Source organism: Pteropus alecto, unplaced genomic scaffold (assembly GCF_000325575.1).
Source record: "Pteropus alecto unplaced genomic scaffold, ASM32557v1 scaffold57, whole genome shotgun sequence".
Taxonomy (NCBI): domain Eukaryota; kingdom Metazoa; phylum Chordata; class Mammalia; order Chiroptera; family Pteropodidae; genus Pteropus; species Pteropus alecto.
Genome location: NW_006442508.1, coordinates 642,899 through 668,061, shown reverse-complemented (window position 1 = coordinate 668,061; position 25,163 = coordinate 642,899). Strand labels below are relative to the sequence as shown.

General features: G+C 35.5%; 1 protein-coding gene across 1 annotated transcript in view; it reads right to left on the bottom strand.

Moving 5' to 3' along the window:
- The window catches only part of RHOH (ras homolog family member H), a 42,463-nt gene that overhangs the window by 8,801 nt on the left and 8,499 nt on the right, over positions 1 to 25,163 (bottom strand). The gene's annotated exons all lie outside the window — the stretch shown is intronic.

Below are 25,163 nucleotides of genomic sequence, written 5' to 3'. Positions count from 1 at the left end.
AGAGTCTTTGAGTTAGTTTCAGTATTTCACTATAACTAACCATTGTGCCATTTTATATATACACAAGCATATATGTGTATATATATGGGGTTTATGTGTGTGATATATATATGTTATATACATAATTTGTGTGGTATACATGCATATATATGTGATATACATACATATGTTACTTTTATGGGAACAATTTTCTTGGGGAACATATTCACAAATGTGGCATTACTGAGTCAATGGGTTATTTTGTGACTTTTATTTACATTATTGAGCATCTTCCAAGGACTGTGCCAAGTACTTCGTATGTATTATTCATCAGTTGTTTTATTCACTTAAAAATTTTTGTTTAGGGCTTCCTGTGTGGCAGGCAGTATAACAAGCCCTGAGGCTTAACAGTGAATGAGTAATTCATGGAAATTACTGTTTCGTAGCTACAAAGACTTAGGGAGGCTGAGAATCTTGCCTGCATTCACATGGCGAGGAAACAGCAGAGGCAAAGTTAGACCTAAATGGAGTCTAACTCCAAAGCTGCAGCAGCTCCCCCTTGTCGCCCCACCCTGTAATTCCCCTCAGCCCTATCCAGTGCATCTCAAATAAAACTATGCTTCTTGTGCAAACCCAGTTTCAAGACACTTTTTTTTAACCATCCCTTCCAACCAGGTTCCTATTTCCATTCTCCTCCTACAAATAAACCAGTTCTTGATCTGCTACAAGAAGCGTGCTGTTTCTTGATCTGGAACCTGGTTTCACAAGTGTGTTCAGTATGAAAATTCATCAAGCTATAGAACTATGATGGGTTCATTTTTCTGTATGTAGATTAAACTTCAGTAAAAAGTATTTTTAAAAATGAGGTTACTGCCTTTGCAGTGAATATCTTCTCAATTAGTATTTTATCTTGTTTCCTTTTGTAAGAGTTCATTTCACTAATTCTCAACCCTAATTTAATTCCCTGTATCATGTTTCTAACTGCTACAAATAATGATTAAATTCCTCTCAAAATCACAAAAGGAAATCACTTTTCAGTCAATGTACTTTTATATAAAGCACCTCTATTCCAAATGGATTTTGTTCTAAAAGTTCGCTTGCAAGATGCTGGTTTACAAATTTTAATACATGTTCTCCAGAGTCAAAGATCTAAACAATATTTACATTCCTAAGCCTAAAGCCTATTTAGCCATATCATAGTTGAATTAGAACAAAACATCGCCACGCCCTGAGACCTCATCTTATCTCAGTGCCCTAATCCTCAAAGCCTCTCTGAGCCATGAGTCCAGCCCCTCTTATACCCAGGCCAAGCGGGGACTGTGGCACCATTCCCCTCTTCTGTTGTAGACACTCTGCCCTAACTGGTCTCTTCCTCCTAGACTACAATAATCGATTGTTACCATGGGTTGGTTACCACGAGTTCTCAGGTTGGTCCAAGTATAAAGTCAAAAATAAGACTGACTAGCCAGGCAATTGCCAGGTACCATTAAGAGACACCAGGACCTCGTCTCAAAACTGAGGTGATGGGAAAATGTAGTTACCACAACTTCTCTCAAAGTAATGGAAGGGATATTCTGAAAACCTGCTTATAGTCAAGAGTGCGACCCCCACAGGGCATGTTCAAAAAAGGTCACATAATCTCTGAATTTCTTTCTAAGAAATGTGAATTTTATTTACCAAGAGCTTCTTATTTTCTCAGTTGGTTATGCATGTTTGGGGCCCAGGCAGAACTGTTTGAGGAAAGAGATTGCAAAGGGGCAGATATACCCATATCTAATCATTCTATAATGTAATGATGTTATAAAGCAAAATTTTCAAACTATAGCTTTCACCCGTAGGCCAACCCCACCATCTGTTTTTGTATGGCCCATAAATTAAGAATGACTTTTACGTTTTTAATGGTTGAAAAAATCAAAAGGACAATATTTTGTGACAAATATTATATGAAATTCAAATTTCAGTGTCTATAAATAACATTTTATGGGAACACGGCCACACTCTCTCATTTACATATTGTCTATGGCTGTTTTCTTGCTACAACTCAAAGTTATAACAGAAACTTTATGGCCCACAAAGCCTAAAATATTTACTATTTGGCCCTTTACAGAAAACGTTTGACAACCTCTACTATACAAAAGAGGTAATTCAGAGTAAGAAGGAGAGCACAGACTCTAAGGTCAGGAAGTCTGGGTTTGTCTCCAATGTCTGCCACTTACTGTGTGACCTTGGGTAAATTGTGTGACTTCTCTGAGCTTCAGTCCTTTATCTATAGAGGCAGTATAGTATAGTGATTAAAAGCATGGACTCTGGAACCATACTGCCTCCCAGGTCCACTAGCTATTGTCTGTGTGATACCACGAAAGTTACTTAACCTTAGTAACCAAAGTTATTAAGCTTTACTTCTTCAACTGTAGAAATGGAATAATGATTGTACTTATCATACAAGGTGGTTGTATGGGATTAAACGGGTTAGTGCATGTTAAGCACATAGAATGGTGCCTGGAACAGACTGAGTACTAAAGAAGTATTTATTGTTATTTTATTTATCTTGAAAGGTTTTCATAAGATTATGACAGCTAGTGTATATCAAAACAGTTCCTGGAACAAAATAGGCACTCACAAATAGTAACTGCTATGATGATATTGTTATAAAACCCAGAAGAGGGAGCAATTAATTCTCTGGAAGTGGGAGAAAGGAGTGATGATTAGGGAACCCTAAATTTAAAAGGTGCAAAGGATACTTTTGAAGTTACTTTGTGATTACCCGAACTCTTAACTCCCTTACTAGTAATTAACTTCAATAATTTCTCTTGGCCTTCCTTGCCCCAGTTCCGCAGAATGAGTTCTTTGCAAAAGAGCAAAAAGTCATAACAAAAATAACTTAGAAGAGAAAAATCTCAAGAGTGAAAATGTATAACACACACAAAAGCAGATTGCAAATCAGAGTAACTCTGAGAGTGAGGAAGACCCTTTACCTTAGGGGTCTTTTTTATCTAACAAAGTGAAAAGCAGTGGGTAGTTTTTGCTTTTGGATTTTATGTTTTCTCTTTAAATTTAAATTAGCTCCCTGTCTGACCTTAACTTATTGTGAAAATCGTAAATCTGCCTGATATCTGGGTAGACCTCTGCCAAATTCAAGATACCTCCCAGCTCTAAAGCACCATCTATAATGAAGAAAACCATAACATCTCAGGGTTCCCCCACAACTCCCGCATGCCAGAACCACCACCACCACCACCATTCGACAGGCAGATTCAAGCCACTGGTGAACAGCATTCCTTCTCTTATTTGCTGATCTAATTAGACTGAAGATGTCATCCCCACTCTGGCCAACTTCTCTCCTCATTTTCTCTCAATGATTTCTATACATCCTTTTTTTTCCGATTATAAAAGTAATACATACACATTATAAAACATTTCAAAAGCACTGAACTATTGAAAGGACCTAAAGAAGTAAAACAACTACCACCTAGAACCAAAAGCTATAAGATAGTAGTGTACCTTTTCTTGTTTCTTTTATTCAGTGAATCATTTTTTTTTCCAAAGCTAATATCATACTTTATATATAGTTTGGCATCTTGCTTTTTATTTAACATTTATATTATAAATATTTCCTATTTCATTAAGAATCTTCAAATGTAACTTTAATGACTATACAATATTTCAATATATGAATGTAGCATTATTTATTTAACAAATAGCCTATTGTTAGACATTTAAATTGTTTCTAATTTTTATCATAATAACACTGAGTGAACATTTTAAAAATAAATTTGTGAAAATACATGATCATTTCTTTAGTACAAATAGATATGAGTGCAATTGCTGGAACAAAAGAGATGAAAAAATTGGACCTATTTATATTCTATAAGCAACGTAAAAGAGTATTCATTTCATCACACTACCAACTACTACTGAGTATAATGTTTGCCAATTTTACCTGTTTCATTTGCATTTCACTGAAAATTAAAATTCATTTGTTTATTGACAATATATATTTTTTCTTTTGTAAGTCATTTGTTTTACCTACTTTTCTAGCAAGGTGGTCATCATTTCTTATGATTTTTAATAATCTTTTTAGAGATTAAGGATATTAATCCTTCTTTGGTTAAATAAATGTTATAACTTTTTAGATATGTATTTTATATTCTTGAATTTCCTCAAATTCCTGGTACACCATCCCCCCTCCCCCATCATTGAGCAACAGAACGTAAAATAGCACATCTCCTGATATGGAAAGAAACTTAGCATGATTAGATGCCTTAAAGGTCATCCAGTTCAACCCACTCACTTCCCCCATGAAGAAGTGGTTTTGCTACTGGAGGCTGACTTGAGGCCCAGAAACTGGATCAACTGAGTCAGCATTCTTTCCATCTACACAGCATTTTTTCAAATACTATATACAATGTCTACATTTTATAGCCCATACTTAATTTCCTCAAATTTTAAAAATACAAACCCATATAGATAGCTTAGATATTCCACATTGGTGACTTTTTACTCAAAAGATAGCTCCCAGTTTTAATATAAAAATACTTTCAAAAAGATGTTCCCTTTCTCATTAACTTCCTTTGATAGATCATCTCTCTTTAGGGGAAATCATTAAGCCTTTCGACATTCTCTAGAATTAGGATAAACCCTTAATTTACAAATTGCTCAAACTGTCAAAGAAGTCAAGGTATTTTGTTCTGGATATTTAGCCCAGATCACTAAATAGAGTGGGGTGATTTAGTTCCGGATTCAATGTATAAAATTGCCAGGATATTCCACTCCTTGGAAAGGGCCTAGGTTGTGGATTTGGGATCTCAGTTAGAGTCTCATCTCCATCACTGATTAGCAGTCTAATCTTGGACAAGTCACATAACCAGAACTGCAAAATGTGGATAATGATGCATAGTTTGTAGGATTTTTTGTAAGGCAGTTAAAAAGAATCTATCTTCCATGCCTAGCAGAGTGCCTGACCCTTAGTAGGTACGGATAACAATAAACACTCACATGGTACTTACCATTGGCCAGACACTGAAGTGCTTTATGAAAACTAGTTCATTAATCATTACAACAATACTATGTGGTCAATAACACTGTTTCCTCATTTTACAGCTGGGGAAACTAAGGCACAGAGAATTAAAGTAACTTGCCCAAGATGGCAGCTAGTGAAGAGAACTGCTGGAGTTTGAACCCCAGCCATCTGGCCTCTAAGCTCATTTATAATGCCATCTCTACCTCCTCTCCCACTGTCTCTCAGTTGGGAAACCTTGATGAAACTAAGCAATCTGCTATGATCTGAATGTTTGCATGCCCCTAAAATGCATATGTTGATACTTAACCCCAAGGGAGTTAATTAGGTCATAAGAGTAGATTCCTCATGAATGAGGTTAATATCCTCATAAAAGAGCCTCCAGAGAACTCCCCTGCCCCTCCAAAGACAAGAGCACACAGTGAGAAAGTGCCATCTATGATTTAGGAAATGAGCCCTCCCTAGACATCGAATCTGCACAAGCCATAATCTTGGATTACGGCCTCCAGAACTGTGAGAAATAAATTTCTGTTGTTTATAAGCCACCTTGGCTGTGACATTTTGTTACAGCAGCCCGAACAGACTAAGATACAATCTTAAAATAAGATACAATCTTAAAATAAAGGCAGGAGGTAAGGAGGGAAAGATGGAAAGATATTTTTCAGCTGGTGAGTGATTTCTTTCTTACTAGAGACATGCCATCTTTGTAGAAGGCAATTGACAAAATCCAGCTGCATACTTAGTATATTTGACACCAAATATACTAAATTTTAATTTTAAAAGTATTATTCCAATGCAGTAAAATATTTCATGTATGAACTAAAACTTGCATTATTAATCAAAAATATTACGCTTTGTAGTTGGTGCTCTGCTTCACTGTTTTAAATTTAAACAAAAAACTCCAAGAGGTCACATAGAATAACAGAATTGAAGTAAATCAAGTTCTGTTTCATAGTCTGTATCATCATTGTGTTACTATTCTTTATTTGTAATTTAATGTTTAAACTCAGAAACATGTAGTAGTGCCATAAGAGTGGGAACTGCAATCTACCTCCGAAGTCAGCTCTAATGGAATCCATACACACCACTAAGAACTTACTCTGACTTTATCAATGCCAGTGCATAGCGATAATAAAAAGCAGTTTCACATTGGTCTTATTATTGTTTTTAAATTTGTGACAGATAATGCACTCCTTATTGCCTTTACCATGGTGGACCCCTTCTACCACCCTGCCCTTGGTATGTCCTTACCAACAGATATCGAAATTTTAAATACTTATACCTTTTAACCCAGCAATTCCAATTCTTTAAACACATTGTCCTGTCATAACTAGTCGAGAAGTATGTGCAAGAATTTTCATTGCTGCATTATTCATAACAGCTAAATAAATAAATAAATAAATAAATGAGTGAATGAATAGAAAGAACTGGGAATAATTGAAAGGTCCATCAAAGCAGTGGTTAAATTAATTATGTCATATCCATATAGTGGAGTCAGACACAGCATTAAAAAAATTAGATCAGCCTATATATATTGCGCAGAAAGGGTACCCATGATATATTAGCAATGGAAAAAAGTAAGCAATTGAACCATTTGGTGAAGGATACCATTTATATAGAATAATAAATGTACAAGCCTCGTCTGGTGACCTTGAATGCCCAGAATGCTCGGAATGGCCAGAAAGACATTGGTCCAGGCAGAGGAAAAGAGTCTGTGCTTCAGCCAATGCTGAAGCACAATGGTGTGCAAATTCAGGCTCACTGTGAATTCTCAGCTCATCTTATATATGTCCCTCTATAGATAGGACTGTACTAGGGAATAGCAGTTACTCCCTAAATTGCCCAAGGGAGAAGAGAAACAAAAAGGAATAACCTAAGAACACAAGTTCATACAGCCTTTCTTAGGTTTTTAATCCTCTTTTGGAATGCAGATGCATATACTTTCTATATTAATTGTATTTCAGATATAGTACACAGTAGTGAGATTAAACATCTCCCTAGATGCTCAACTTCTGATTGAAGACTTACAGAAACTGGGAGAAACAAGTTCATAATAACTGAAACTACAAGGACACTCCAGAACGAAGTTCTTTTTTAACTTTTAATTCATTGCTTACTCATACATAATATTTTATTAAGTTCCAAATTCCATAGAAGTCTGAAAAAAATGTCAGTGTATCTGTCTTTAAGTGGCTTTAGACTAGATCTACTTTTAAAGAGCCTAATAGGGACAGAAGATAATAAAGAAAATGTTATATAGTTTAGATGAGGCCTAGAGTTTTTTTAAAAGATTTTTTTTCTTAGTTAATAATATCTCTGATCCTCACTCTTTTTTCTCTATTAGAAGAAATGGCTTCATGGGAAGAGATAATGCGATGGCCCTGCAAAGGCAGAATGGCATGGCTGTACTTCATTCATCATAATAAGATCCCATATAGCTGGGAATTTAGAAAATAAAATCCTAAATTAGGGAGTAAGGAAGCAACATCCTGCATACAAATGACCTCACAGTTTTACTCCACAAAAAATTAAAATTTAAACAGACAAGTGCTATAATTAAAGGCAAAGGCAAAATGCCAAGAGAACACTGCAGACAGAGTGCTTATATCTTTGAGGGCAGTCTGGGAGGAGGGGAGTGACATTTGAAATGCGTCTTAGAGGAGGGGAAAAAAGTGGGATTGGTGGACCGAATTCAGAGGAAGTGGCTGGTGCCCAGCTGTGTGTGTGGGAAAGGTCTGAGTATTTGGAGGGTGGAGAGTTGGCTTTTGTGGCTGAAGCACAGGTGGGAGATGACCTTGGAAAGGGACAGGTGGGAGATGACCTTGGAAAGGGGCTAGTTTGTAAAGGGCCCCTTTACTGCACATTAAGTATAAAATAACCTCCATCCAGCTGTTTTTCTCATTTCCTTTCTCCCCTCCTGTCTTGACTTTGCCTAACCATTACTGCAGTCTCTCCAGACTATGTAACATCCCCAAAACACTCACTGCATTTTTTGACTCAGTAACCTTAAGCATGCTGTTCTCATCTCCTGAAATATGATCTTCCCTGATCTAACTCTTCCTGGCAAGTTTCTATGTGTCCCAGAGCCCAGCTCAAATGCCACCTCTTCCAGGAGGCCTCCCCATAAGCATTATTATTCTTCCTTATTTCAGCTCACATGTCATCTTTAAATGTTTTTATGTTTACTTTATTGACTAGTTAATACATGCCTACAGTAAAATTGTGAAAAATATGTCTCCTTCCTATGCCTGCTGCCCACCAGGGCCCCAGGACATTTTCCCAGAGGGAACTATTGTGTTAAGTTTCTTACAAATTTTTCCAAAGTTATTCATTATGACATATATTCATATGCATATTTATATGAATGCATATGTGTAATTATCATATGTATATACATACCACACACTCTTTTTCATATATAAACTATAGCATACTGTATGTACTATGCATAATATGCTTTTTTCACTTAATTTATTGTGAAACTTCTTCCTTAGCCGCAGATTTTGAGTTGTCTGATAATAAATTGCTTTAGTAGAGGACTAAGTAATTCCTCCTCCACTACAGATAAATCAGAAAATATAAATATAACACTAAATGTGAATGGAAAGTCAATATTGTATGTAGAGGCAGCTACATACATTGTATGTAGTAAACAGAGCCCTGGACTGTGGTGAGTCAGGTTCAAATCTTGGCTCTACCAATAACTATGTGACCTTACTCACGCCATTTAGCCTCTCCAGACTTTAATTTCCACATCTGTAAAATTAGACATTGAACTCAACTAGCTCTAAGGGCCCCTCCTGTGCTGATATTTCATATTTCTATGAAAGCAGTGATATCAAAAGCTACTTTGAGAGTACACATTAACAGAAAAAAGGGTGAAGGGCAGACAGCTCAAAGTTCCTGCCACAGATGACCTTTCCCAACTCGCCGGCTTTTCCTCTTGCTTTGCCTTCCTGTCTTTCCTTCCCCCATCTTGACCCAGAGGCCTGCATACTAAAAATACCTTAGCATGGGCTCATCAGCCAAGCTAAGCACAAGGAGCACCCCAGCAGGTGTCAGACTTCAAGACTGTTCAGTAGTAACCGGCTTAGATTTACAGAAGATAGAAACAGAATTTGGATCTCTTTTCCTGGAAATATCCCAGTTCAATTTAGACTTCACTGGCATAATTTGTGACAGAGAGAACTTGCAAATATTGAGTATATGGAGAGTTTTTAGAGACTGAATGGGGAAAACACCCAGTATATTTACAGACCTGGGCAAGAGAACAACTAAGTGGCCAAGGTAGCCTAGAAGCACAAAGGTGATTGTCATGTAAACCCCACAAAACCCCTCAGTTCTCTAAGGCATCCTCATGGCTTTCCTGGCTAAAACAAAACAAAACAAAACAAAAACAAAAAAACAGTCATTGGCCTCCCAAATGTCCACAGCAGGGACAGAAGTTTTCAGGCCTGGTAAAAGCATTTCCTACAACCTTAAAACAACTAAAAATTGCTGACCAGATATCCATGGAGGAGCAACTAGGACAGGTCCTAACAGATAGGGCTGTAGGATAATCTGCTCTTGGCAAATGACTTGCAGCTCTCACTAGATTATTCATAGCTCCTACCTGGAGTTTGATGTTCATCCTCTATGCCAACCTTCACACCTGCATACAGCTATTATCAACATGTTTGAAACCAGAAGGCCTAATCCTAAGGTTGTTTCTAGCAGCAGAAACTTCACTGCCTTTGGAATTGACTTGCTATCTATTCATTTTTACCTTCATTTGTCTCCACTTTTTAAACACAACTTGCCACACAGGATAACTTTTCAGAGGAGAAAAAAAACACACACCTCTTTTATCAATGAATTCCTTATTATCTTAGAAAAAAATATTTGCTAATGTAAAAAAAAAATATGACAACAAAATTACATGAAAAAGTAGATTCAAAACAGTATGTGCAATATGATCTTGATTTTTTCAATAAAAATATAGAGAGGAATAAAGAACTATACCAAGATGTTAACAATGCTCTTATTGGTGCAATTACAGACGTTTTTCCTTTTTTTGTGCTTATTACATTTTTCAAATTTCCCTCATAGAATATACTGCTTTTATAACAAAAAAGTTGTTAAAATAACTCGTGATCTTTTGTAAAAGAAAATATAAATGTGTCCCTCAGCTCCTTCTAGGTGGAAGTAGCATTTGCTAGTATCGCTGGATAGTCACTTAGAAGAACCTGTCACAGGAGGCCTGGATCCTCGGCCAGATCAGTCCCTGACTAATTAAATCACCCTGAGCAAGTCCAGGACCTCCCTCCTGCCACAGTCACCTCATCTGTCAGATGAGCAGGTTTCACTGGGTCTGTAAGTCCCTCTCTTACTCAGTCTAGAACCCTAGAACTCCTCACAGCAGGGATTTTTCAGACACCACTTAAGTAAAAATAAAAATTTAAAAAAAGAGAGAGAATATTCCAGTGATTTGGACTGTGTTCAGACCACTCTGCTTAGCATGCTAGAAAAATTCCTGGGAGAACTAAGATCCAAGAAAAGAGGTTTCTTGTGTAATAGAAATGGGTGCCACTATTAGGAGTTATGGGAACTTTTTTCCTTTTGTCATTGAGTTCCAGAATTGTCAAGAACATGCTTTAACCTAAGGTTAACTTCCTCCCTATGGCCTTATGAATGAGATCAAAATACAAGAAGTTCATTAGTCAAGATACTGTCTCCAATGACAGTGCATAAATAGACCCTGCAAAAGTATGATTCTCAGACTTGTTATTTTCTGTTTCCATGGATGGTCAACCCTCTTCTTTATGATTAATACTTCTTCATATAAATCTAACTTCTTAAGAAATGACTCTCTAGTCATCCTCATGTACAAGGCTACCCTAGTCTTGCCTTAGTGGTACAAGCCCACCTGAAATTACTTTCAAGATATAATAGTAAGACTCCAATAGGAACCACCCTAGACATCAGCATTAGTCTATCTTCTTAAATCTATAATCCCAAAGTGAACTGAAATGCAGCAGAAGATAATCCTTTAACCTCATTCCATCTTCTTCTAACCACTTCTTCACTGTACATTATGCCCATATCTTGTAACACACATATGTCATGCAGACCTCCATCAGAAAGTTTCCTTCTGCTTTATCATCCCTAAAGTGTTTACCTAGTAAGATTAAATTTGAAAACCTTTCAGTGAACTCTTCAGTCCCATTTCCCATGAGGCTTTACTAGCCTGGCCCAAGATGTGTGAGTGTGTGTGCATGTGTGCGTGTGGCGTGTGTGTGTGTGTATGTGCAAGCATGGGGTGGAGAGAGAGAGAGAGAGAGAGAGAGAGAGAGAGAGAGAGAGAGAATGCAGCGAGTTCAGGAACTAGAAGAATGAGATCCACATTGCTATTTTTCTAAAATAAGGTCTCAGAAAACCTCACTGTCCCAGAGTCAACTATCAGTGGATAAACTATGTCCCCTCCTTTTTGCATCACTGAGCACATAATGACAATAAAGGGCTTCTTTTCTCTATCACATGAAATTCTGTTATCTAGTCTTCTCCCTGTAATGATATTGGCTGAATTCCTGGCTGAATTTCCAGAGTCTTCTCAAGTATGAGCCATGACTGCTACTCATGCATAGAACTGAGTGTTCTGGTCTCCTCCTTTTGAGGAAGGATTATAGTTCAGAAGCATCGAATGAGATCCCCACAGCACAATTCTTGATCTGGATAATCAAGAGGCCCAATTCAAGGAAACCCTCTCTGTGGAGAGATGGCAAAGGAAGTAGCTCCCCAATCCATTAGCAGTAGCTCCCATCCTTATTAAGTATCCATGCAAGAAAATCTGACCCTCAGGGTTTCCAGCTAGCTGACACAGCAGGCACCCAGCATGTCCCTGGCAGGCAATAGTCTTACAAGAAGGTACCTGCCTACATGAGGTGACATCAAGGGTGATAGGATATCCCCTCCCTACTAAACATCTCTCCCACCATTGGAATAGCCCTTTCTCCAGAGGCTTAGGGCTTTGTTTAAATGCAAATATCCTTGGAAGGTAAAGCCCTTTTTACCATTCCCACAATCATATGAATGTGTTTCCAGTCTTATTCTTTCCTCAAAGCTAGTTTTGACTGGAAGAGGAAAAGGAAGTTTCACATAAAACAAAACTGTATTCAAAGAGAGATGAGACATTGGAAGATATATTCTATTGGGCATTAATCCCATTCTCTGGGCCATTCCCATCTAAGTCTGAACCCCTCCTAAGTTAAAATAGCACTGGTGGCCTACCAGTATCCTGTATTGTCTGTAGATTGATAATATGAAGTGCCATTGATCTGAATTCTCAGTAATATCATTCATGTGTTCATTCTTCCAATGTGTACTGCATTCTATGTGCCAGACACTACACCACATGGTGTCCATGAGACGAAGTAAGCTAAGGAATTCTAATTCATCCCAAGGCGAAGTGTCTAACAGATGGATGAGGATCACCTGGGTTCATAATACTGATCATGGCTAAGGTATTAAGGAAGCATTTGGTGTTTATTCACTGCATTTGTTACCCACCCCACAGCGCTGTGAAGCATCATTAGCCCTGGGGAGTATAATTAGTCCAGGGGGGGTGAAGTTGGTGATCCCCAATTTGATCGTCATCAGAATTACACTGAGAGGTTGTTTAAAATGTTTTCCTGAGTTTTCCATAGGGATATTCTTATTCAGTAGGTCTGGTAAGAATCAGAGAAACTATTTTTAAAGCACTGGGATGACTCAGAAGCACAGCCAGATTGGAGAAACACTGTTATCCAGCTAAGCACAGCTTTCCCAGACAGCTTTTCATTTGAACTTCACAATCTGGGGAGTAATGATTATTATATTATTATCCTTATTTTATATGTGAAGCAGCTTCAGCATAAAAAAAACAACTCAAAAAAACAAAATGACATCTCTCTCCATTTTCTTTCTTTTTCATCTAGTTTAAATAAAACAATAGAACTACTATAATTGACTGTCTCATAAACAATCATTTATGACGTCACTGTTTTCAAAATCTCTTTTGGTTTTTGTATCATCTATATAAGAACAATCAAACAGCTTGCTACAAACCTAATAAAACTATCCTAAGATATCAACCAATGTCTTTCTTCATTACTTCATTTTTGCCATTAAAAATAACATTAAAGATACTTGAGACATAAAAACCATATTTACAAATGGACTTCAGATACTGATTTAAATAAACCAATTGTAAAAAAGGTATTTTTGAGATAATCAGAGAAATGTGAGTATGGATTGGTTATCAGAAGATTTCAAAGGATTACTACTAATTTTATTAGGTGGGATAATGGCAGCATCGCAGGGTAAGAAGATATTCTCGATTTTAGAGATACATAGCATATATGGGTAAAGTAACATGATGTCTGGGATTTACTTGAAAGCACTTCAGTAAGGGGAAAAAATAGACTAAGCAAATATGGTAATATCTTGACAATTGCTGAATTTCAGTGATAGGCATATGGGGACTTTTAGATGTGTTCAAAATTTTAATAACAAAACAATTTTTAAAAAATCAATAGCTTCACTTTCCTAAAGTGCCATTTTTCCCTTCTATAGGCAAGTTCTCAATGTTTATAAAAACAGCTTGCCAATAAGCATAACTGTGTATCAGATAGTCTCTGCACATCTTTTTCTAATTTGTTCTTCAAACAGCTGTTTGTTTTTTGTTTTTTTTAACTAATGACCATGGAATATATTTATGCTAGAAACTTATTTACTTATCTGAAATTCAAAATTTAACTGGTATTCTGGTTTTATTTGCTAGATCTGGCAACCCTAGACAAGGGGGCAAAAAAAGCCCTAATCAGGAGTCAGGGTATCTTGGTTCAATTTCATTTCTGCTACTGGCCTTGGAACCAGGAGCAAACTAGTCACCTTCTCTGGGCATGGCTTTCATTGTCCATAAAACAAGAGGGTTTCATTCCAGCTCTTGAAATGCTATGAAATGTAGATACTACTCTTATTTCAACTCCTCAGATAGAAATACCTTTTAAACAAGTACACATAAATGACCTCCTCTCTTCAAGGGAGGGACATTCAGTAAAGCAAAGGCATATTGCTCCCAAAACATCAGGCTGATAAGTCAAGCCGCCCACAGCACCATTTATTGAGTGCCTATGGGTTGCCAGATCTTGAAGTAGGAGTTTTCTTATATGACCACATTTTATTCTCACAGCAATCCGACATGATAAAGAATAGAATTCCCATTTTACAAAAGTGATGACTGAGGCCCAAGAAATTAAATAACTTGTCCTTGGTTGACTTCAAAGCCCTGAGCTTTACGCTAAACCTCCTAGCCTTCAACTCCCTCATGCAGAGAGGATCAGGAACTGGAAGGGAGAACAAAGCTAGTTGACAGCTTTCAGCTCTTAAGTTAAGCCTATTGATTTTTTTCTTATGAGAGAATCCCTATGATGCAGGATATATCTCTGTTAAAATATACAATAACAAAACACACTGGGTTTTAGAACTGCAAAGAAAATGGAACTTCCAACTACTTATTGGCTTTTATTTTATCTATTGATATTTATCGATTTTAACTATTATTAAACCAGCTTTTATTAATTGCTTCCTAGATGCACAGAGCTTACACTGGACATTGTGAAAGATTCCCTGCTCTCTTGGAATTTAGCCTGTTGTAGAGACAAGATAAAAATGCTTGAGTCAGACAATTAACAAGTAAAGACATTAAGTACATCTAATTACTTAATTAGATACACTAAAGAATGAAACAGACCAGAGCACAATAAGATTTAAAAAGGATAGAGATGCACATGGGCTGGGGGCCTTATAAAGAACTTGTAGAGAAAGCAGGACTTAAATTGGGCTGTGAAGGGAAGGATTTGAAAAGGTTGGAGAGGAAGGAAAAGGTCTTCTAGGCAAGTGTAACCACTTAAGAACTCCCAGAGGAAGTGACCTCGAATAGAGCCTTGAGGGGTAAGGAATTTGAACCATAACACGGTAACAGGACACTAGAGGGAACTGCATATGCAAAAGCACAGATGACTGACATCAAAGATGTGTTTAGGGACAGAGTAGATCAGTGTGCCTGGATCCCAGACTATAGTTGAGAAAATGGTAGGAAATGAGAATGAGAAGCTGGACCTCGTGTCTATAAGGAATTGGAAGTTACTGGAGGGTTTTGAGTAGGGTAATATATTCTACTTGATATTTGAGGGTAATTGGCCCAGCTGTAAACATATGTTAGGTATAATGTTTGTTCCATTCAATTTATAAAATATATATATTGAGAGCCTAGTGTACTAATATACAAAAATGAATAGGATATTGTTCCTACTCTTAAGAAGTTCACAGCCCAATGAGAGAAAACCACCAATTACAATATAGTATAAGTTGTTCATTTACTTAATTTATGACATTATCTGAGGCAAACATTGTTAGTTTTCTACTGAATATTTGTGCTTCTTTTTGTCATTAGTAATAAAATCCAATTTTGTTGTTAAGATAGTGTGCAAAGCCTCAGGAAAATGATCATGCTTGGTCTAGGCCACTATTTCTCAACCTTTTCTTCAGTATCACAGCCTAAAGAGCATTTTTAGACACTTTTTTCCTAAACATCTACCCATGAAATTTTAATACGATAGATATACTAAATATCTATGTATTATATGTATATTGGTGCTTTATACATAAAAAGAGTAAGCTTTTCATCTGCCTCCCCCCGCCTCCCCACCAATAATATTCTTCCCCTCAGGGATGATATCAGCACCACCAGATCTACCCTCACCCCATCACCCACCTCTACCCCACTCCTACTACATGCCTTGGATCTAACGCAATTATAACAATTCTATTTCCTGCGTCCTCACCTTCCTCACAGTTGGGGTGGCCATGTAACCCAGTTCTAACAATGACACTAAAGCCGATAACTGTTTTGGAGGTGTCTGGGAAACTCTTGTTTTCCTAGAAAAAGCTACAGCTACTGCCAAGACAGCCTCCCTTCCACCTCCACCCAACTCTATACCTCTCTACAAGGCACAAAGCTCTAAGCTGTAGCAACCATCTCGCAATCATGATGAAAGATGAGAATCACAGTCTGAGCCACTGAAACAGTGACAGAAATGCAGACCTCCAGATTTCTTCTTATGTGGGAAAAATGAATCTGGATTTTTTAAGTTACTGTTAGTCAGGTATTGCTAACTGATATGATGCCTCTCTCACGAGCAATAGCTGTCTGACATGATCATGAATTATTGTTAAACCAAAGCCAGAGAGAAGCACGCACAAAAACAAACAAAAAATGTAATTGAGAATATTAAAGAAATCCAATGCAAGATTTCATTTATGTTTAAAAGGAAAACTGCCTCCTTCATTAAACTAATCAAATTTTGACTAATTAAAAAATACTCCAGTGAATATTTGGCATTTGAAACTAATAAACTTTTAGGTAATTGATATTACTGTGTAGAAAAATGGCCATGAAAGGCTAGAAAATAAATTTTCTTCTTTATATCAAAATGAATACACTTATGATTTCCATAGTAATGTCTTTCAAAATATTTGAAAGTTAATTATTTCTAAATTAAATATTTAAAATACATAAGGAATATGTGCTTCTTAAAGAATCTCTTTGGAAATCTTTTAACATATTAAAATTTAAAAAATAATCATCTACATTCATCACTTAAATATTTTATATTTTACTGAAATTCTGTTAGTAGCTAAAGCTAATTCCTTTTTATTTTAAAAACATAAACCACTCACATACCTATTTAATAACTCCAACATCTCTCATTAAAAGTGATTTTCTATGCCTTATCAAGTTTCAAGATTAAAAAAAACCCGAGGTCCCTCTAAATCTAAAAGATCCTCTAAATCTTAAAGGATAAATTTTAATTATAGGTGTAGGGCTTTCAAAGCATTAGGTTTCCTTCATTGGGTCAAAATATCAAATCATTTTACTAGTTTCATTATTAACTTCACACTATAAACTGAACTTTTTATTATAAAAATAATGTATGCTAATTACAGAAAATATGAAAATCATTTTTAAATCATATGTAATCTTTTCACAATATGTGATTTTTTCATGAGTATAATTGCACAATCTAGTTTTTTAAATGATAACTTTTAACATATTGGTTTATCTACCTTCATATTCTAAATTCATGTATAAAAAATGTATAGACCTTTTAAAGAAAAATATATAATTTTACATTCTGACTTTTTTCATTTGTCATTAAACATTCTTTAAAAACATTTTAATAAATATTCAATAAGACGAAATATAATTTATTTAATTATACCTTTCTGTTGGACATTGTAGGTAGTTTTTAGGTTTCTCTATTATAAAAGAAAATCATTGTGTTGAAAAACTTCATTTTTATAATAAAACACCTCTTATTGCTTTCTTAAGAATAATTCTTATTCACTCATATGTGAGATATAAAACAAAAAGCAACAAATGAACAAGCAAAAATAACCAAACAAACTCATAGATACAGACAACAGAATGGTGGTTACTAGAGAAGGAGGGGGGTGAAGGAAAGACAAAGAGGGTAAAGGGGATCAAATATATGGTGACAGACGCAAACTAGGCTTTGGGTGGTGAGCACACAACAGAGTATACGAATGTTGTATTATTAAAGTCGTATACCTGAAATTTATATAATATTATTAACTGATGTTACACCCCAATAAATTTAATTTAAAAAAATTTACATGATGTAAACTTTAAAACATACATGAAAAGTAGAGATAACACATACATACATATAATCCATTTGTTCATCACCCAGCTTCAACAATTATCAGCTCATGCCTAATCTTGCTTTTCCTCTCTCCACTCAATTCTCTATCTTACTTCTTTCCAACTCTTGATTATGTTAAAGAAAATCTCATACATTCTGTAAACAATTCAATATGTATCTCTGAAAGACAAAGACTGTCCTTTTTCAACATAGCCTTAAAACTAAAATTACAGTTTATGGCATAAAATAGAGAAAATTTCCATTTTTATTTAACTTTAATCTTTTCCTTAATGGTTTTTTGTTTTTGTTGTTATTCTTAGAAAAACTGTCCTTACTTTATAATTTTATAAAAATTCACCGTTTTGTCCTAAGATTTTAGTACACAGCCTTTGAAGAAAGTTTTGAAAATACAAATGGATAAAAAAACAGTCAAATCTCATAACTCATATACATCACTCTCAATATTACAGTGTAGGATATATTCTGGAAACATTTTAAAATTTATTTTTATAAAATTATATCATATTTTGTAACTTGATCTTAATTTGTTATAAATGTCATTTCATGTCAATAAATATTGACATGTTATTTTTTAAAGATGTATAATATTCTATTGTAAAACTATATCATAATTACTTTTACTCAATGCCATAATTCTAGATATTTAGATTGAGTGAAATCTTTTCCCAATGTAGGTAATCGAAAAAATATTGAATCGTTACATTATGCAGATACTGTATTTGGCGCTGAAGATACAAAGGTAAGAAAACACACACACAAAGGATAATTATTAGAAGGGGTCAAAGACTATGAACGTTATAAGGCTATTTATTCATACTGCTCAGTTACTTGCTGTTTTTCTGAAAAGAGATTTCTTAAAACCGTCTACAACAATTCAAAATAATAATTTAGAACAGAACCTATTAAATGATGAGAACAAAGGATCATTCAACTCTTTTTTTCTGACTGGCTTGTGGTACTGTTTATAAATTGTATTTTGGCTAGTATTCTATAGGAAAAGAAAGAACTTGATAATAAATTTAAAGATTCTGATAAGACTAAAGACTGTAAAGGTAACTAAATTTGTTTTGTTATTTACCCTTCACGTTACCCTAGTGATTACTTTGTTAAAGACGCAGTATTTAAAAATTGTTAAGCACTCTCAAAACTGGCAAAGAAACAAAAAGTATAATTGGTAGATAAAATAATGAGCTACGTATTTGTTGCAAAATAAAACCAGTCATAACCAAATATATAAAGGAAGAAGCATTAACATTTAAATTCCAAATAGTGTGAATGAATGTAGGAAACTTTAAAAAGTCTGATCATTTCAGCCCTTAAAGAAAGGGCTGGTAAATTAGAAGACGCTTTAAGATAATGTAACTTTATAAGATTAATTAGTCACAGGTTGAAAAACAAAAAGCAAACATGAACTTGGGCTGAAAATGCTGGTGATCTTTTTTTTTTCATGAATCCAATTGCACAATCTAGTTTTTAAAGCTGAAAATCACAAGAGTCTAGCCCCTATTATTTTTCCTTCTGTATATGTGTGTGGGTCTTTCCTGGATGACATGTCAAATGGGTAGCCCTTGGGGAAATCCAAAATTATTGGTTTGGGTTTTGAACTTTTGATCCAAGTTTTACGTAGAACTTCTCTGCTGCCATGCAAAAATTGTCCATGTATTTTCATGGCTCTAGAATTTAATAGAAACATTGTCACAATCTACATTTTGAAATTGCTTTTCCTGAGACGTAGAGGGTGAAAAGAAAGAAAAGACAGCTATAGGGCTCAGAAAAGATACCATAGTTGTCCTTCATTAACGAAGAGATCCTTTTAAGCATCCGCTGTATTTCTATTATATTAGGAAGCAATGCCTACTTTAAGTTTCTTTCTACAGATTTCACACATTTTGGAGGGAAATCATTAGGATGTCGGCATTTTTAATACATACAAACTTAATTGTAAATAAAATATGTACATGTATATTTAAGTTAAATGGCATATGACACATTTGCTACACTGTATATGTTTTATTATTATATTTTTATAGTCAAGATTATTGCAGATATTACCAGGTATTCTGTCTGTAGAAATGTAGTGACAATATTATTTTAGCAGATGTAAGAAATTGTGGTACTATCAATTCATAAGGTTTCTCTGCCTTTTCTCCTCCTATTTCCTGTATATATGTCCAAAACCCCCCATGTTACTCCCTTATCACAACCCCAGGAAGAAAGAGACAGTGACTATCAACACAAATTTCAGCAAGTTACTACCCAAACATATTGGGGCTTGAAGAAAATCAGGTTTTATACAAAAAAATATATACATAAACACCAAATGGATTTCTAGACCCTTTAAGGGCTTTTGTAGTTGATGGCAGTAGTTTTACATCATTTAACTTTTAATCAAAATGCATGGCTTTCCTTTTCCTTGTTAAAAAAGAATAATCACAGGCATTCTTACATTTCTAAATCATGGCTGAGATCATTTTTAGCTCACAATTGGAACAAAAACAGGCAGAATTTTTTGTAGCAAATGAGAAAAAGGTTCACGATGAGATATGTGTATTTAGGAGTGCTCAGGAAGGTTAACAACCGAAACAACAATGGGGAAAGCAGAGTAAAAGTAGGGATCCTGCCCAGAAGAAAGGATCCTGTGAAAGAAATAAAGAGCATCAAGAAAGAGATCTGCCAGTCAGTTCTCTGCATCAGCAACTAGGTCACTCAGTGTAACGACAAAGCAGGAGAACCCATGTCCAGGAGACAAGAGCGGTAGAGAATTTGCTACCAGCCTTTGGTGTACATTTCTGTTTTGTAGGCTGTAACTGAGGATTCTATGATACAGTATTATTATTATTAAAATGCATTGAATGTATTAGATTAAAACACATTGAATACATTGAAAAATGCCTTGGATACATTGAATTGAAATTGTCAGGAGACCTAGTCATGGGTATACAACAACTAAAATGGTTGTGGAAGTTGAAGTGCACTAATTATTGCATATATTTGTTATAGATTTTGCTTTTCTGCCTCAAAAAAAAGATTTATAATTCTTATTATGCAAGACCAAGAGAAGCCTGAATTATATTTCACAATTTATTAAAGCAATTGCACATACTTTTTCTCTGGATGGTCGAAGATGGGATACATTTCCCCTCCCCAACCTGTATCTCTCTACTCTATCACAATGACATAACATGGTCTTATCAATTTCAACAGAGTTGGCTAATTTAAACAGATGGGTTTGGGGTAAATCATAGCCCGCCTGAGCCCCTATCATTGTCCAAGTGGACAGGAAATTAACAAGGCATGAGCTTTCACCGAAAACACCCAGTTCCCCAAATTGCAAGTCAAGTATCTACTAACGGAAAATGGCTAACTGGCCTTCCACGGTCTAAAGGTTGCACAAGAAAACGATCATTTCCGAAGTCTTCGGGGCCCAAACGATGTTCAGCTTCACATAGGAAAACATACATTTTACAATCAGGAGCAAGCATATGACACACCGGCTAAAGCCGTTTGCCTCTAAACGGCTAAAGCCGTTTGCCTCTAAAAGCAGCCTGGCTGGGTATCGTACTCAATTAGGAGCATCAATTGGCCCTACACCACTCATGACCCTCTGGAGGTGGCCAGATCAGTATTTACAGCCTGCATTTCTTGTGCTATCCAGGTACCACATAATAGTAAATAAGACGCTGAAGTAGGATCTCGAGAGATGGCTTTCCCAAAGGGGAACAGACCTTGGCATCATATAAGAGAATTCAGAATCAAGAACTTAAAATATTAGTCACATATTCTCTGAAAAAAAAAAACAAAAAACAAAAAACAAACTTTATCCCCACATGTTTACTCAACTTAAGGATCCAATGCTATAAAACTACACACACATCTGCCATTTTGTCCTCATTTTAGCCATCAATTGAAGAGTCAGCATTTCTCTTTAGCAGCTAAATTCAATACCAGCAATAACTTTCTAAATTCAATACCAGCAAAACTTTCTCAACCTCTGCAAGGCCTCCTCAGCCTCTGCAGCAGTAGTTATTACTATGAGGGTTCTGGACTACTGGGAGTCTATGGATAGGTTTTAGAGGATCCCTAAATCCCCTAAAATTATATGGCAAATGTGCATGTTCCTGTATATGTGCTTTTTCTCAAAAAGGAGGTTTTTGGTTCTCATCAGATTCTCAAAGGAGTTTGTGACCAAAAAAGTGATTAGGAAACACTGCTCTGGGTATAAGCTAATCAGTCCATGAAAAATCCTGTTAAAATGGGGAATAAGATAATCACAAGTGCTTGTGGAAGGAGGTCTTACTTCAGGTGTCAGATCTTTGCACATCTAACAGACTCACAATTGCACTCCAATGCTAAGAAAGGTTATTGATTTATTCTTGGCCATGTGTCAAGATACTAGTGATGCTGATGACAGGGAATGTGAAAACCTTTTTAAAGTAAAAAGATCATCTTCAGTGTAAAACTGGAAGAATCCAAGATATTAAAGTCTATTTGAGAGCTTGTTACTATCACTAAAATTCTTCCAAAGCCAGGTGAAGTAAATAATGTCAGTACCATGGCTTCCACTACTGCAATGTCATTTACTTTCAATAAGTTTAGTTTGTGACATACTGTTGTCATGGCATATGTCTAATTGTTATTATTATTTTGAATGCTGAAGATCTATATTTAAGTACTATATTTCATCAAAAATTAGATCTTCTTTCCTACTCTAATGTAATGTTATCATACAATAAGGCCTTAAATGTTTTCTGGACAAAGCACAGCATATTCTACTCAAGTTTATTCTTAATTTCTACCTCCCAGTGGTTTGAAATAAAATGTTGGTGGGCCCTAGACTCTCCCTGTGACCATTTCTCTCTGTGCTACCCACTTGTAGTCCCCCTTTCGCAACTACCTTCAGTTGGTTCAAATGCCTGTTTAACCGTAGAAAGGAATTTTGTGGAACAAATGATATTCTTTTAAGGAATATCATAAGTACGGCCTCCTGTTTTTAGTTTGTTTCTATAGATTTAACAAAATTCTACAATTTTACCATTCTAATACACCATTTTTTATCTTTACATTTAGTCCTCATTCATAATGAAACTAGAATGTAAGTGAAATTTTTAACCCTGATTTTCTTACTTAACACCTTATTAAATATATTTTCATAATTATCATAAATATGATCTTTAATCACTATAAAATATTCCATGGAATTAATGCTGCCAGAATCACTATTGCTTATGTAGGTAATTCTCATATTTTGCTGTTATAAATGATAATACAGTGCATGTTATTTTCTCCTATTTTGGATTATTTAGAATAAATAATTATTATTATTTAGAATAAATTCCTGGAGATGAATTAATGGATCACAGTGTATGAGTATTTTAATGGCTGTTAACACATAGTTGTATTATTCAGAATTCCCTGGTGGTATGCTGGTAATGTTTAATACACTCTTCTCAAAAAAAAAAAAAATGTGAGGAGACTGATTTATAGTGTTCGCCAATGTCCATGGTGTAAACACACCCATCATGGCTAGTTTCAAGCTACCAACATTACATCACTCACTGAATGCAAAGTTGGAAAGATATGCTCAGTAGCACACCATTACATAATACTTTTATCCTATGGATAAATTGGAGTAAATAACTTCAAGAGCATAGATAATAGTGAAATGTAGTAAATAATTAGGAAGTAATTAGTTTTGAGTGACTTATTACCTTTATTTTCAATATAACTTATTTAACTGTGACTTCTATAATTCAATTTTAATGGTGGATGTGTTTAAGAACCGGCTTGCAAAATTTCTGTAAATGTTTAATCAGCTTTGCAAGCAAGTACAGGGAGGCTCCTACACACCACTACAGATATCTCACTTGATATTTTGCAGAGCACATCTTTTTTTTTCATTGAAGCCATTGAAAAATTCACTTTATTCCCATCTGTGTCACAAACTATGCTTTTATGCTAGCAGATTTTGCAAATATATAATGAATAAAGCAATGCAAATAAAAGAGCAGAAGGTTTATCTGGGTCAGTTAATTCTGTCCACCCTCCCCCAATTTAGGCAATACTCTCTTCATGCATTCATTTTACTAGCTTTTTTCCATGGGGTCACCTATAAAAACTTGATTATTTATTTACTCAAACAATGACTGAATAGATGACTGTACATAGTTCTCATGGCAAATGTGATGAGAAATGTATTGAATGTTACTTAACCACTCTCTTCCTGGGTTTTCTTTTCTACGAAATGGGGAAGAGGTCACTGCTGACTTCGGTTTTACAAGAAACTAAATGTAGAGATAAGAAGGCTTCCACTAATGGTCTAAGAAGAAATTGAGCATTCCGTAGTGCTTTGAAATTTTCTTCTCAAAGCAATTCATTAGTATTCTATTTTACTAAAAAAGAGAAATGGGAGAGTGACTTGGCACTTACTTCACTGAAATCAAATTCCTTTCTTTGGGCTCTCCCTGAGTAATAATGAAATAGATAGATAGATAGATAGATAGATAGATAGATAGATAGATAGATAGATAGATAACATTATAGAATTTTTAACCTGTTCATCATACATACGTGTTCAAATGTAAATATGGTTGACACAAACTAAATATGCTCAAACCTTTGACTCAGTCATCTCACTCCCAGTAATTCTCCAAAGAAATAAATTCAAAACAATAGGAAAATACATTTGTGTGACCATATTAATCACAAAAGAAGGAAAATCATTTTGCCTCGTCTATGCTCTAACTCAACTTACCATCTCAGTGCTTGGGGCCCTGGTAGGAGAGTTCTGGATTAATGACCCCCAAATGCTCACCTGGAGAACAACTGTCTCCAAGTCACCTGGGGGGGAAGGGTTTATATTTATATTTATATTTATTATCACATGGACCTTACTCTAGGGTTGAGCTGTGATACATATTGCTAGTCTTTAAAAGTTCTCAAGTCCAGCCAGCTTTAAGGACAATGATTCTGGGCCACAACCAGACAAATCAACCCATCTATGTACATCTTTCCACATCCGAAGAACAGAATGACATTTTCTTATGCAAGGTGTCAAGAAGTTCCTCAGAACATTCAAGCAGCTGCTAGAGTCAAATGACTAAAGAACTAGGGGGAGCCTTTGTTTCTGGCACCCTTCTACCTCCCTCTATTCACCCTTTCCATCTTTCACTGCCCACCCTAGGGCCCAGTACTGCCATGGTGCTTCCCAACATGCTCCATTTGGGCACCCATCCTGACTTGTGTCCACACTTTTCCATACACAAAACCCCAAACTTTCCTCTCTTATATTAACAGTAGGGCTCTAGAAGGAAAACCATATTACAATTTGACCGAAGTAATCTGCATGTATAATTGAGAACTCCTTGTATAATGAACATATAAGCCATGTTTGCATTTTTTTAAGG